Raw genomic sequence first — 14,770 nt, forward strand, 5'->3', positions numbered from 1 at the left:
ACAAATCTCTTATCTTTATTTTCAATACTTTACTTTCAAATTAACCATATCCTTATATTTTGGTGTGTATTTTTTTTTTTGGACAGGCAGAGTGGACAGTGAGAGAGAGAGACAGAGAGAAAGGTCTTCCTTTTTGCCGTTGGTTCACCCTCCAATGGCCGCTGCGGCCGGCGCACCGCGCTGATCCAAAGCCAGGAGCCAGGTGCTTCTCCTGGTCTCCCATGGGGTGCAGAGCCCAAGCACTTGGGCCATCCTCCACTGCACTCCCTGGCCACAGCAGAGAGCTGGCCTGGAAGAGGGGCAACTGGGACAGGATCGGTGCCCTGACCGGGACTAGAACCCGGTGTGCCGGCGCCGCAAGGTGGAGGATTAGCCTATTGAGCCGCGGCGCCGGCCGTGGTGTGTATTTTTTTATCATATACTCATAGGTGAACATTTTTTAGTCTATAATATTTTAACTTTAAAAAAAGTGTTTAACATTTTACTCAACTTCAGATTATACATAATTTGCAAAAATGATACATTCTCATATATCCTTCACCAAGGTTGGCTAGTGTTATCTCTACCACATTATGTGTGTATCTCTTTATCAAATATAGTTGTAAATATGGATATCAAATATATAGGTTATAAAATATGTGAGTAATTTGGTGACATAATGACCCTTTATCCCTAAGTATTTGAATGTGCTTTTAAATTTTTTCCTTAACTGCTTCCATTATAATTATCACCATCAGGAAATTAATGTTGCCTCATTACTATTATCTAATCTACAAATGTCATCAATTTTTTTTTTGACAGGCAGAGTGGATAGTGAGAGAGAGACAGAGAGAAAGGTCTTCCTTTTGCCGTTGGTTCACCCTCCAATGGCCGCCGCGGTAGCGCGCTGCGGCCGGCGCACCGCGCTGATCCGATGGCAGGAGCCAGGTGCTTCTCCTGGTCTCCCATGGGGTGCAGGGCCCAAGTACTTGGGCCATCCTCCACTGCACTCCCTGGCCACAGCAGAGAGCTGGCCTGGAAGAGGGGCAACCGGGACAGGATCGGTGCCCCGACCGGGACTAGAACCCGGTATGCCGGCGCCGCAAGGCGGAGGATTAGCCTAGTGAGCCGCGGCGCCGGCCAAATGTCATCAAATTTTGTCAATTATCCAAATAACAAAATTTTTGGAAAAATATTTTTTTTTGTGGTTCAGGATTGCATGTCACATTTGTCATGTTTCTAGTTTCTTTTTTTTTAAAGATTTATTTTATTTATTTGAAAGACAGAGTTAGAGAGAGGTAGAGCCAGAGAGAGAGTGGTCTTCTATCCGCTGGTTCACTCCCCAAATGACCAACACTGCCAGAGCTGTGGTGATCAGAAGCCAGGAGCCAGGAGCTTCCTCCAGGTCTCCCACATGGGTGCAGGGGCCCAAGGACTTGGGCCATCTTCTACTGCTTTTCCAGGTCATAGCAGAGAGCTGGATCTGAAGAGGAGCGGCCAGAACCAGTGTCCATATGGGATGCCGGTGCTGCAGGCTGGGACTTCACCTGCTGCACCACAGCACTGCCCCCTCTAGGGTTTTTTTTTTTTTTTTAACCTAGGTCAATTCTCATTCTTTCTTAGACTTTAATAACCTTGATTGTTTTAAAGAGTTTAGCTATTTTAGTAGCATACATTTAAATTGTATTTAATTTTTTTCCATGACTAGATTCAGGCTACAGATTTTGATAAAAGCACTACAAAAATAATTTCCTATCCTTCTCAGGAGATCATATGAAGAAGCAACAATGTTGATTGCACCTTTCTGTTAATATTTATTTTGATTACTTGGTTAGGGCAGAATCTGTGAGGTTACAGTTTGTAAGTAATTGTATCTTAGGAGATACATTTTGAGACTATCTAAATATCTTATTACTCCTGCAACTCTCACTGACTTGTATTATACACTGGAGATTCTTGCCTGAGTTGATTGTTATGATGATTGAAAAAAAATGATTTCTTAATTTTCATCCCCCCATATTTATTATTTATATTTAGTTGGCCTTCTATTGTAGGATGAGTTTCTTTTATTTATTTATACATTTATTTACTTATGGTAATATAGATTCCTGGATTCTTATATTATCTGAGATATTGTAATTCACTGTCATCATTACTTTAATACTCAGGTGGTCCTAGACTTGTGAACAGGAAAAGCCCTTTCAAGGTGACACCTGTGTCCCTTTGACATGTATTCATTGTTCTCTGAGAACTTCCTTAAACTCCGGCTGTATGAAATATCCCAGACTCACATTTTAATTTCCCATCTCCACCCTTGGAAAGATCCATTTCTTCTACCATATGTGCTCATTGCTACTGGAGTGCCATTGCTTCTAGGCTCTATCTATAAATTTATTCCTTTATTTATACACATAAAATAGAAAATTGCTAGATTAAACCTATGTTATAAGTACATATCATATACACGATACGTGGTATGTCACATATATTATAATAGGTATTTGCAAAAACCAGTTCAAACTGGCACCCCAAATTTCAACCCAGTATCTATACTTAATTCTAGCCTTCCTTCTTCAATAATTGTAACTGCCTTCTCCAACACTGACTCCCATTATCCATGATATGTTGTCTCATTCCTAGAAGGTATGCCAGGCAGTTTTATAACTTCTAATCCCTTGGGGCTGGTGCTGTGGTGCAAAGAAGCTCCTGGCTCCTGGCTTCACATCAGCTCAGCTCTGGCTGTTGAGGTCATTTGGGGAGTGAACCAGTAGATGGAAGACTTCTCTTTCTCTCTCTGGCTCTACCTTTCTCTGTATCTCTGTCCTTCCAATAAATAAAATAAATCTTAAAAAAAAAAAAACCCTGCTAATTCATGCCACTGTGAAAAACCCATCTAGAAACCAAGTTCAATATTTGTTTCTACTTTTTTCTTTCCTTAGTCTTAGGATACATAGATAAAATACTATGTTGAAATATCAATTGAATGCATTTTTTTTTCAATACAAGTTAGCTTCATTTGTTTCTCTTTCCATCTTACATTGTTTTATCCATCCTTGTTGTTAGTCATGCCTTTTTTTTTTTTTTTTTTTGGACAGGCAGAGTGGACAGTGAGAGAGAGAGAGAGAGAGAGACAGAGAGAAAGGTCTTCCTTCAGTTGGTTCACTCCCCAAATGGCTGCTATGGCCAGCGCTGTGCCAATCTGAAGCCAGGAGCCAGGTGCTTCTCCTGGTTTCCCATGCGGGTGCAGGGCCCAAGGACTTGGGCCATCCTCCACTGCACTCCTGGGCCACAGCAGAGAGCTGGCCTGGAAGAGGGGCAACCGGGACAGAATCCAGCGCCCCGACTGGGACTAGAACCCGGTGTGCCGGCACCGCAGGCAGAGGATTAGCCTGTTGAGCTGTGGTGCCGGCCAAGTCATGCCTTTTTTGGTTATGTGAAACATTATCATAGCTCCAAAATTCAGAACTTCAGAGATGCCCTATAGTCAGAGAAGTTGTAGGTACCAATCTCATTATTTCTGCTTTTTCCTCCCTGTGTTTCCTCTCGCATAAGTGAGCACATTAATGATTACATACACATGTATTTTTTTCTTTCTTTTTTCTCCTTACTTACACAAAAGGTAGCATAGAATAGATGATATTTTGAGCCCTATTTTTCTCATTTAACCATGAAAGGGCACCCCAAGAAGTTTGTGGAAAAGTGGAATTAAAAGATAAGTTTATTTTGGTGCAAAATTTTTTTGAAATCCATGGATAGTTTTTCATGTTTGTATTTTTCATAACCTTTTTATCTTCTTTTATTTTTTGAATGTATAACAATTTATTCATTTTTTCATAAATACAACTTTAGGAATATAGTGATTCTTCCCACTGTACCCACCCTCCCACCTGCACTCCCACCTCTCTTCCTTCTTTTCATAACCTTTTTTTGTGGAGCCCTGATATGCAAGGATTTCAAAAAATTTTGCACCAAAATAGACATCTTTTAATTTAATTTCCCATGTACTTTAAAAATATTAATTTATTTGAGAGGCAGAGGCAGAGGCAGAGGGAGAGGGAGAAAGAGAAAGAGAGAGAGAGAGAGAGAGAGAGAGAGAGAGACTTCCATCTGGTGGTTCACTCCACAAATGGCCACAACAGCCACAGCTGTGCTGATCCGAAGCCAGGAGCCAGGAGCTTGTTCCGGGTCTCCCACGTGGGTGCCAGGGCCCAAGGACTTGGGCCATCTTCCACTGCTTTCCCAGGCCATAGCAGGGAGCTGGATTGGAAGTGGAGCAGCTGGGACTTGAACCAGTGCCCCTATGGGGTGCTGGCGCTGCAGACCGGGGCTTTAACCTGCTGTGCCACACTGCTGGCCCCCCTACACATACTTTTTTTTTTTAAGATTTGTTTATTTATCTGAAAGAGTTACACAGAGAGAGAAGGAGAGGCAGAGAGAAAGGTCTTCTGTCCACTGGTTCACTCCCCAGTTGGCTGCAACGGCCGGAGCTATGCCGATCTGAAGCCAGGAGCCAGGAGCTTCTTCTGGGTCTCCCATGTAGGTGCAGGAGCCCAAGGACTTGAGCCATCTTTTGCTTTCCCAGGCCATAGCAGGGAGCTGGATAGGAACTGCAGCAGCTGGGACTCGAACTGGTGCCCATATGGAATGCAGGCACTGCAAGTGGAAGCTTTACCTGCTACGCCACAGAGCCGGCCCCTTCCACATACTTTTTGAAATGCCATCATATATCCTGGAACTGAAGTTCACTGATATTTCCTCATAGATGAAAAGCAATTAAGGATTTTTTGGCAGTTTTAGATTTATAGAAAAAGTTCTTTAAAAAGTGTAGAGCTCTCATATGCCCATCACCACTGTCTCCAGTAATTCCCTCTGTTTTTAATATCATCCATTAATATGGTGCATTTGTTACAAATCATGAACCAATAGTGACTCATTAACTAAAGTCCGGTTTGAATTCAGACTCATTCTTTTTGTGGTATATTCAATGGGGTTTGAAAAATTTGTAATGACATGTATCCATCATCACAGTATCATAAAGAAAAAAAAATTTCACTGCCTTAAAAATGCTCCGTGAGGCCGGTGCCATGGCTCAACAGGCTAATCCTCCGCCTTGCGGCGCCAGCACACCGGGTTCTAATCCCATTCAGGCTGCAGGATTCTGTCCCGGTTGCCCCTCTTCCAGGCCAGCTCTCTGCTGTGGCCAGGGAGTGCAGTGGAGGATGGCCCAAGTCCTTGGGCCCTGCATCCCATGGGAGACCAGGGGAAGCACCTGGCTCCTGCCATCGGATCAGCGCAGTGCGCCGGCCGCAGTGTGCTGGCCGTGGCGGCCATTGGAGGGTGAACCAACGGCAAAGGAAGACTTTTCTCTCTGTCTCTCTCTCTCACTGTCCACTCTGCCTGTGAAAAAAAAAATGCTCCGTGCTCCACCTACCCCTCCCTCCATTCTCTCTCCCGCTCTCCAAATTCCTGACAAACACTGATCTTTTCACTGTGTCTATAGTAGTTTTTTTCCCCCAGAATGCCAAATAGCTGGAGTCATACATTATGTAGCCTTTTCAAACTGACTTTCATCACTTAGCATATATGGTTTGTCCAGGTCTATTGATAGCTCGTTTATTTTTACTGAATGGGATATTCCGTGCTATGAATGTAGCATGGTTTATGGGTCCATTACCCTATTGAATTACATCTTGGTTCTTTCCAGGTTTTCATTAACTATGAATTAAGCTGCTATAAACATTTGTTCTCAGGTTTTTGGGTGGACATTAATTTTTATTCTTTTAGGTAAGCATCAAGGAGCATGATTGCTGGATCACATGGGAAGAACATGTTTAGTTTTATAAGAAACTGATAAATTAGCCTCCTAAATATCTATCATTTTGCATTCCCACTAGCAATGAATAAGAATTCCTGTTGCTCCATATCCTTGCCAACATTTGGTGTTGTCACAGTGTTCTGTATTTGGATCATTCTAGTGGAAGGATATGCAGTGGTATATCATGGTTATTTACTTTGGAATTCTCTAACGACATATGATGTAGGGGCATCTAGTGCCATTTGTCTATCTTCTATGATTTTTTTTCACATCTTCAGCCCATTTTCTAATTGGTTTCTTTGTTTTCTTGTTGTTGAGCTTGAAGCTGTCCTTGTACATTTTGGATACCGGTCTTTGGCTATATTAAAGCTGTTCTCCCAGGCTGTAGATTTCTTTGAACAATGTCAGTTTCAGAGTAGTTGTTTTCATTTGACTGAGTCTAGATTTTCAAATTTTTCTTTTAAGAATTGTGTTTTGAATGTTTTATTTAAGAAGTTATTGCCAAACCTGAGATCACTCACATTTTCTACCACGTTATCTCCAGGGATTTCATAGTTTTGCATTTGTATTTAGGATATCAACTTTTGTTACACTGGTGCAACATTGCTAACATTCTATACAAATTCATTTTTACATTGCAATAAGTCTTTTTGTGGTGGTGCCTATATTTACAAAATAATTATTTAAATTACAGAGCTTAAAGTATTATAGGGCAAAGATTAGCTTTTCTGTAAAGGGTCATACAATAACTATTTTAGGTTTAATGAGAAACATACAGTCTCAGGGCCTCTGTTGTGGCATAGCTGGTAAAGCCACTGCCTGTTACACCTGCATCCCATATGTGCACCAGTTTGTGACCCAGCAGTTCCACTTCCAATCCAGCTTCCTGGAAAAGCAGTGGAAGATGCTCTAAGTCCTTGGGCCCCTGCCACCCATGTTGGAGACCTGAATGAAGCTCCTCATTCCTGGCTTTGGCCTAGCCCAGCGCTGGCCATTGTGGTTTTCTGGGAAGTGAACCAGCAGATGGAAGATCTCTCTCTCTCTCTCTCTCTCTCTCTCTCTCTCTCTCTCCCCCACTCCCCCACACCCCTGCATAACACTGACTTTGAAAATAAATAAAATAAATGTTTTTGAAAAGCAAACATCAACTACTCAGTTCTGATTTTGTAATGTGAAAGTTGATTTGGCCCATGGCAGGCCATCGTTTTTTGACCTATGATACACAGTAATACATACTAAAATATAAAATCACTGGATGTTTTATTACCCAAAGAGGTGCAAATGATGTCAAATTTGTCTTAATTAATAATTTGAAAGCCAACAGAAAAAGGATGCTGCTGTTGGGGCAAGATGGCATAGTCTCAGTTTTCTCTGTTCCTTTATTCTAAATACAACTGAATATTGTCATGAAAGGACTCCAAAATGTACGAAGGCAAAGGTGGACTGGATAGGGCACTTAGCGGTAAGAGAAGGACAGTGGAGTGAGATCCTTTTTTTTTTTTTTTTTTTTAAATCTTCCAGGTACCCTGGGTTGCCTGCTGGAATGTTCTGCAGCCCAGAAAAACTCACAAAATAACCTAAAACGCAAGACTAAAAATATTTTTTAATAGGCTAATCCTCCGCCTGCGGCGCCGGCACACCGGGTTCTAGTCCCGGTTGAGGCACCGGATTCTGTCCCGGTTGCTCCTCTTCCAGGCCAGCTCTCTGCTGTGGCCCGGGAGGGCAGTGGAGGATGGCCCAGGTCCTTGGGCCCTGCACCCGCATGGGAGACCAGGAGAAGCACCTGGCTCCTGGCTTCGGATCAGCGCAGTGTGCCGGCCGCAGTGGCCATTGGAGGGTGAACCAACGGCAAAGGAAAACCTTTCTCTCTGTCTCTCTCACTGTCCACTCTGCCTATCAAAAAATAAAAAAAAATCCCCAAAAAAGAACTACTTCAGGGGCTTAGCAGAAAGACCCACACTGGTCAGCACACCAGATCTACTAGAAGAAATGGCAGAAGTGCACTGACCTGAGGAGTGCTGCCCCACCCTACGCCTCCAGCCTGCCAGCGGAAATGGTCACAGTCTGCCAACAGCAGTAATAGCAGAACTGGAGCAGGATAACTCACCCCGTGCCCCACACCAGGAGGCATCAAATGGGCCCCTCTGCGCACAGTAGAGGCACCAGCATGGTTGGTGTCCCCTAGCTTTTCACCAATAACAGAATGACTTGGTGTTTCCCAACCCTTATGTCAGTGGCAGTGGCAATCAGTCTCATTAGCTCCTGGCCCGCCACCTAGTGGCAGAAAATAGGTATTTTCTGCCCCGGGGGCAAAAACAGAGACACATTAGATAGCTCACTGATGAACATCTAGTGATGAGACAATAGGCTAGGGGAAACACGCTGCGTGTTGGGAGACTGATATCCCCATTACACACCTAAGGATACTGGGTGCTGCCAGCAAGGATCCAGGAGGGGCTTGAACAGGGCTAGAAAAAGGAAGCTGAACAGAATAGCTTGTTAAGACCTCAGAAATCTAAGTTGACTTTGGGACTACAGAACACAAAAGTAGGCCAGAACCTATGTGCCACACTTAAACAAGATGATTACCTACTAAAATGGAAGATCTATATCTTATCAAGAGTCTCCTAGTAAACAAAATATACCCCATAGAAATTCACCAAGAAAATCAGAAACTAATGAAAAAAGCAACTGATGGTAAGCAACAGTGAATCAGGAGTTGAAACAATATGAAAAGATTTTAAAGCAATCTCTGTAAAATTGCTTCAACAGTAATTTTTTTTAAGATTTATTTATTTTACTTGAAAGAGTTACACACAGAGAGGAGAGGCAGCGAGAGAGAGAGAGAGAGAGAGAGAGAGAGAGACAGAGAGTGAGGTCTTCCATCTGCTGGTCCACTCGCTGATTGGCCACAACAGCCACAGCTGTGCTGATCCGAAGCCAGCAGTCAGGAGCTTCTTCCAGGTTGCCCACGTGGGTGCAGGGGCCCAAGGACCTGGTCCACCCTTCACTGCTATCCCAGGCCACAGTAGGGAGCTGGATTGGAAGTGGAGCAGCCAGGTCTTCAACAGGAGCCCACATGGGATGCTGGCACCACAGGTGGGGGCCTTACCCATTATGCCACAGCGCCAGCCCCAACAGAAATTAAAAATAATTTTGGAGGGGACCAGTGCTATGGTGTACCGGGTTAAGCCACCACTTGCAGCACTGGCATCCCATATGGGAGCTGGTTCGAGTTCTGACTGCTCCACTTCTGATCCAGCTCCCTGCTAATGGCCTGGGAAAGCAGTAGAAGATGGCCCAAGTGCTTGTGCTCCTATACCCAAGAGGGAGAACCAGAAGAAGCTCCTGGCTCCTGGCCTCAGACTGGCTCAGCTCTGGCCATTGCAGAATTTTGGGGAGTGAACTAGCAGATGGAAGATCTCTCTGTCTCTTCCTCTCTCTCTCTCTTAAAAAAAAAGACCTTTACAAAACAATGTAAAAAGGGAAAATACCAGCAAAGAAAAACAACATGTAAAAATAACCAAATGGATATTATAGAACGAAAAATACAAGCTGAAATAAAAGAACATTAGTTGGAGTGAATAATTATAGTTGATAGGATCAAACAAAGAATCAGTGAACTAGAGGACAGATAAATAATTTACTCATTCTGAATAGCAGAAAGAAAATAGACTGAGAGAGAAATGTACAGAACCATAAAGGCCAGTGTGACAATATTGAAAAATCTAACACTAAGAGATACGTTGACTTTATGAAACCTAGGAGGGGAAAAGAAAAAATGTGGGACTGAAAAGTTTTGAAAGAAATAATAACTGAAAACTTTCCAAGTTTGGAAAAGGGCATAAATCTACAGACTTTGAAAGCAAGAGCAAGTCACAAGCAGGATAAATCCAAAAGAATCTAAGACACATCCTAATTAAACAGGAAAAATAAAAGCAAATGAAAAATCATCACAAGAACTAAAGAGAAATGATGTATTATATGTAGGAGAACCCTGACTTGAGCAGAAGGAAGACCGACATATTGTGCTGTGGTACTGCACGTTCATGGATCAGAAGACTTAATATAGGAAGAGTGTTAATGTTCTGAAATTGATCTTTAGACTTAATACAATTTCTATTAAAGTCATAGCCAGAATTTTAAAATATAAAGCTGGGTGGGCGTTTTGTTCAGCAATTAAGATATTACGTGGGAGGCCTGCATCCCACATCTATGTGCCTAGGTTTGAGTCATGCCTCCATTCCTATTCCAGCTTCCTGCCAGTGAACACACTGGGAAGCAGCAGGTGATGGCTCAAGTACTGGATCCCCGTCACCTACGTGGGAGACTTGGATTGAGTTCCTGGATCCTGGCTTCAGCCTCGCCTAATTCTGGTTGTTGTGTGAATTTGGAGAGTGAACCAGCAGAGGAAAGATGTTTATCTGTCTGTTTGTCTCTGTATTTCTGATTTTAAAATGAACTAAAATAAATATTTAAAAGTATAGGTGGGGCTGGCATTGTGGTGTATTGGTTAAGCCACTGCCTGCAGCACTGGCAACCCACATGGACACTGGTTCAAGTCCCGGCTGTTCCGCTTCCCATCCAGCTCTCTACTATGGCCTGGGAAAGCAGTAGACAATGGATCAAGAAGCTCCTGGCTCCTGGCTTCAGCCTGGCCCAGTCCTGGCCATTGTGGTCATTTGGGGAGTGAACCAGCAGTTGCGATCTCTCTCTCTCTTTCTACCTCCCTCCTTACCTCCCACCTAGAAAAAAAAAGATAAAAGAGAAAGGATTTGGATTACAACCTGAATGATAATCATTAACAAATAAATAAATGAAGATACAGACAAGATTGTTCTAAAAATCATATTAAAAATCCAGGTCCTAGACTAAAACAATCTTGAAAAGAATAAACTGGGAGAAGTGACTCCACTCGATATTAAGGCTTGTTATACAGATACAGTAATCAATATCATGTCATATAGGTGGTGGAATAGACACATAGATAAATGGAACAGAATAGCGTATCCAAAAGTAGACCCACAAAAATACACCCCAAATGGTTTTTACAAAGATGTGAAAGTAATTCAGTGGAGTAAGGATAGACTTTTCAACAGATGATGTTGAAACAATTGGGCAACAGTAGGCAAGTGAAAAAAAAAGTCAACTTAATCTCATACCTTAACCTCATAAAAATAACTCCAGATGGATCATGGTCTTAAATGTATGACATGAAACTATCAGACTTTTAAGGAAAATAAAGCAAAAAATCTTTAGGACTGAGGGTTAGGCAACGAGTTCCTAGCCTTAACACCAACAATACACTGTATGGAAACAAACATTGATAAATTGGACCTCAGCCATTTGAAAAGCTTTTGTTCTATGAAAGATCCTGTTCAGATAATGAAAAGAAAAACTATAGACATACAAGATATATTTTCAGACCCTGTATCTGAAAAAAGGTTAGTACCTAGAATATAAAAAGAATTCCCCAAACTAACTCACTAAAAAAAGCAATTCAATCAGAAAAAGGGCAAAAGACACGAATAGAGATTTCACCTAAAAGGATGAGTGGATGCATGTATGGGTATTAAATAAGCACATTAAAAAAGTTCAACATCACCTACATGCAAATAAAAGCACAGTGAGCTATGACTGTTCGCTCATCAGAATGGAAAAATAAAAATAGTGTCAAGACAAATTGCTGTCAAGGTTTCAGAGAAACTAGATCACTGATAAATTGTTGATGAAAACATAAAATTGTACACTCATTTTGGAAAACTGCCAATTTCTAAAAACCTAAACATTCAACTACCATATGAATCAAGTTTCTGTCATAGGCAGTTATCCCAGAAAAATTAAAAAAAAGTTGTTCACACACACACACACACACACCTGCATAAAAATGTTCTCGGTGGGCCAACACTGTGTTTTAATAGGCTAAGACTCTGCCTGCAGTGCCAGAATCCCATATGGGTGCCAGTTCGAGTCCTGGCTGCTCCTCTTCTTATCCAGCTCTCTACTATGGCCTGGGAAAGCCATGGAAGATGGCCCAAGTGCTTGAGCCCCTGCACTTGCTTGGGAGACCCCGAAGAAGCTCCTGGTTCCTGGCTTCAGATCAGCCCAGCTCCAGCAATTGTGGCCATTTGGGGAGTGAACCAGCAGATAGAAAACCTTTCTCTCTGTCTCTCCCTCTTTCTGTCTATGATTCTACCTCTCAAACAAATAAATAAAATCTTTAAAAAATGTTCACAGCAGTTTTACTACTAATCCCAAACTAGAAACACCCCAGATATACTTTAACAAACAAATGCTTAAACAGTTATACTATGGAATAGTATTCAGCAATAAAAATAAATGGTTGATGGGGCTGACACTGTAGCATAGTGAGTAAAGCCTCCACCTGCAGTGCCAGCATCCCATATGTACTCTGGTTTGAGTCCCGGCTGCTCCTCTTCCAATCCAGCTCTCTGCTGTGGCCTGGGAAAGCAGTGGAAGGTGACGCAGGTGCTTGGGCCCCTGCATCTGCATGGGAGACCCAGAGGAAGCTCCTGGCTCCTGGCTCCTGGCTCCTGGCTTCAGATTGGCCCAGCTCTGGCCACTGCAGCCACTTGGGGTGTGAACCAGTGGATGGAAGCGTGCTCTCTCTCTCTCTCTCTCTGCCTCTCTGTAACTCTGCCTTTGAAATAAATAAATATTTTTTTTAAAAAAATAAATAATTGATATGACAGGCTGGTTGAATCTGTAGGGTATTATGCTGGGTAAAAAGACCAGTCCCTATTATACTTAGTGAGATAAACCAGTCCCAAAAAGACAGATATCACATGTTCTCCCCAATCTGTGGTAACTAATAGAGTACCTAAAAGGTAATCTATAGGAGTGAAATTGACACTTTGAGATGCAATGATTTTTCATGTGTGTGTGCATAAATATTTATTTATTTGGGAGGCAGAGTTACAGAGAGGCAGAGGCAGAGAGAAAGAGGGATCTTCCATCTGTTGGTTCACTCCCCAAATGATTGCAATGGCCACAGCTGGGCCGATCCAAAATCAGGAGCCAGGAGCTTCTTCCAAGTCTCCCTCATGGATGCAGGGGCCCAAGCACTTGGGCCATCTTCTACTGCTTTCCCGGGCCATAGCAGAGAGCTGGATAGGAAGAGGAGCAGCCTGGACTTGAACCGGCGCCCATATGGGATGCCGGCACTGCAGGTGGCGGCTTTACCAGTTAAAGGCACAGTGCTGGCCCCAAGATGCAATGATTTTTAACAGCCCTTGTTTTGACTGTTGAGAACAGTTTTTTTTTTCTTCATACTATTTGTTGAACTCTTTACTCAGTGTAGGGTTAACCTTATGCATATAAATCTTTGTAAAAACTAAGAGTGGAGGGAAAAGGGTGGGAGCATGGTGGTGAGGGAGGATAGGATGGGAAGTATCACTATGTTCCTGAATCTGTGTCTATGAAATTTGTAGACCTTAAATACAGTTAAATGGCATAAAATAAAATAAGACCAATCCTTAGGGTTATATCGTGTATGACTCAGTTCATATAACATGCCTGAAATGACAAAACTAATAAAATAAAGAACAGATTAGTGATTGCTAGGGATTAAGAATATGCAAGAAAATGCATGTGGTTAAAAAAGGACAGCATGTGTGATTGTTAGGGTGTTGGAATTGTACAAGCAATACTGGCACATTCTGAATAAGATAAGTGGATTTTATTAATGTCAGTATTCTGTTTGTGATACTGTGCTATGCTAATGTTAGCATTTAGGGAAACCAGTTAAAGCGTATATGGGATATTTCTGTCTTCTTATTATAACTATACATGAATCTACGGTGATCTCTAAATAAAAAATTCAATTAAAAACAGGTGGTGGGGACTGGCATTGTGGTGTAGCAGGTAAAGCGGCCGCCTGTGAAGCCAGCATCCCGTACTGGCGCTGGTTCCAGACTCATTTGCTCCACTTCCAATCCAGCTCCCTGCTAATGAACCTAGGAAAGCAGTGGAAGATGGCCCAAGTGCTTGGGCCCCTGCACCCACATGGGAGACCCAGAAGAAGCTCCTGACTCTTGGCTTCAGATCGGCCCAGCCCTAGCTGTTGTGGCTATTTGGGGAGTGAACTGATGGATGAAAAATCTGTCTCTCTGTTTCTCTGTCTCTTTCTGTCTTTTCCTTTCTCTGTGTAATTCTTTCAAATAAATAAATAAACCTTTAAAAATAAAGTGGCACATTTGTTAAAAGAAACAGTATAGTATTGGCACATAGAGTTAGAAGCTGTTTAAGTCTATGAAAAAGTAATTTTTAAAATTCATAGAATGATGTCATTTGACAAAGCTGCAATTTTGATAGCCAAAATGGGAAGCCAAATTATGAGAAGTAGTTTTATGGAAAATAACTCTAAAGGTCAAGTGTGCATTAAAGGAAAAAGAAAAACAGAAATGTGAGCTTCTATGGAAATTGCATGTTTATCTCTGCTGTTAAATAATTTACTGATATTTTACTTGTGTTCTTACCTGATGAAATAATTCCAGAATGAGCTACCAGAAAGATGTGGGTTTCCAAATCCATGAGGGATTTCAGGGTCTTGTTTGGGAGCCCTGATTCCTGCTGAATTAGAAACCCTTCCTATAGGTAAAGAAGAAGTCCTGCCAGAAACCTGCCAAGACCCAAAAGTTCATTTATAGGAGCTACTACATAGCAGGAACTTAATTTTGCACTGTAACTCAGATAAGAAAATGTGACTTATCTACCACTTGGTTACTCAATTTTTTTTTGACAGGCAGAGTTAGAGAGAGAGACAGAGAGAAAGGTCTTCCTTCCGTTGGTTCACCCCCCAAAACGGCCGCTATGGCTGGCGTGCTACAGCCGGCGCGATGCGCCAATCCGAAGCCAGGAGCCAGGTGCTTCCTCCTGGTCTCCCATGCGGGTGCAGGGCCCAAGGACTTGGGCCATCCTCCACTGCACTCCCGGGCCACAGCAGAGAGCTGGACT

Source organism: Lepus europaeus, chromosome X (assembly GCF_033115175.1).
Source record: "Lepus europaeus isolate LE1 chromosome X, mLepTim1.pri, whole genome shotgun sequence".
NCBI lineage: Eukaryota > Metazoa > Chordata > Mammalia > Lagomorpha > Leporidae > Lepus > Lepus europaeus.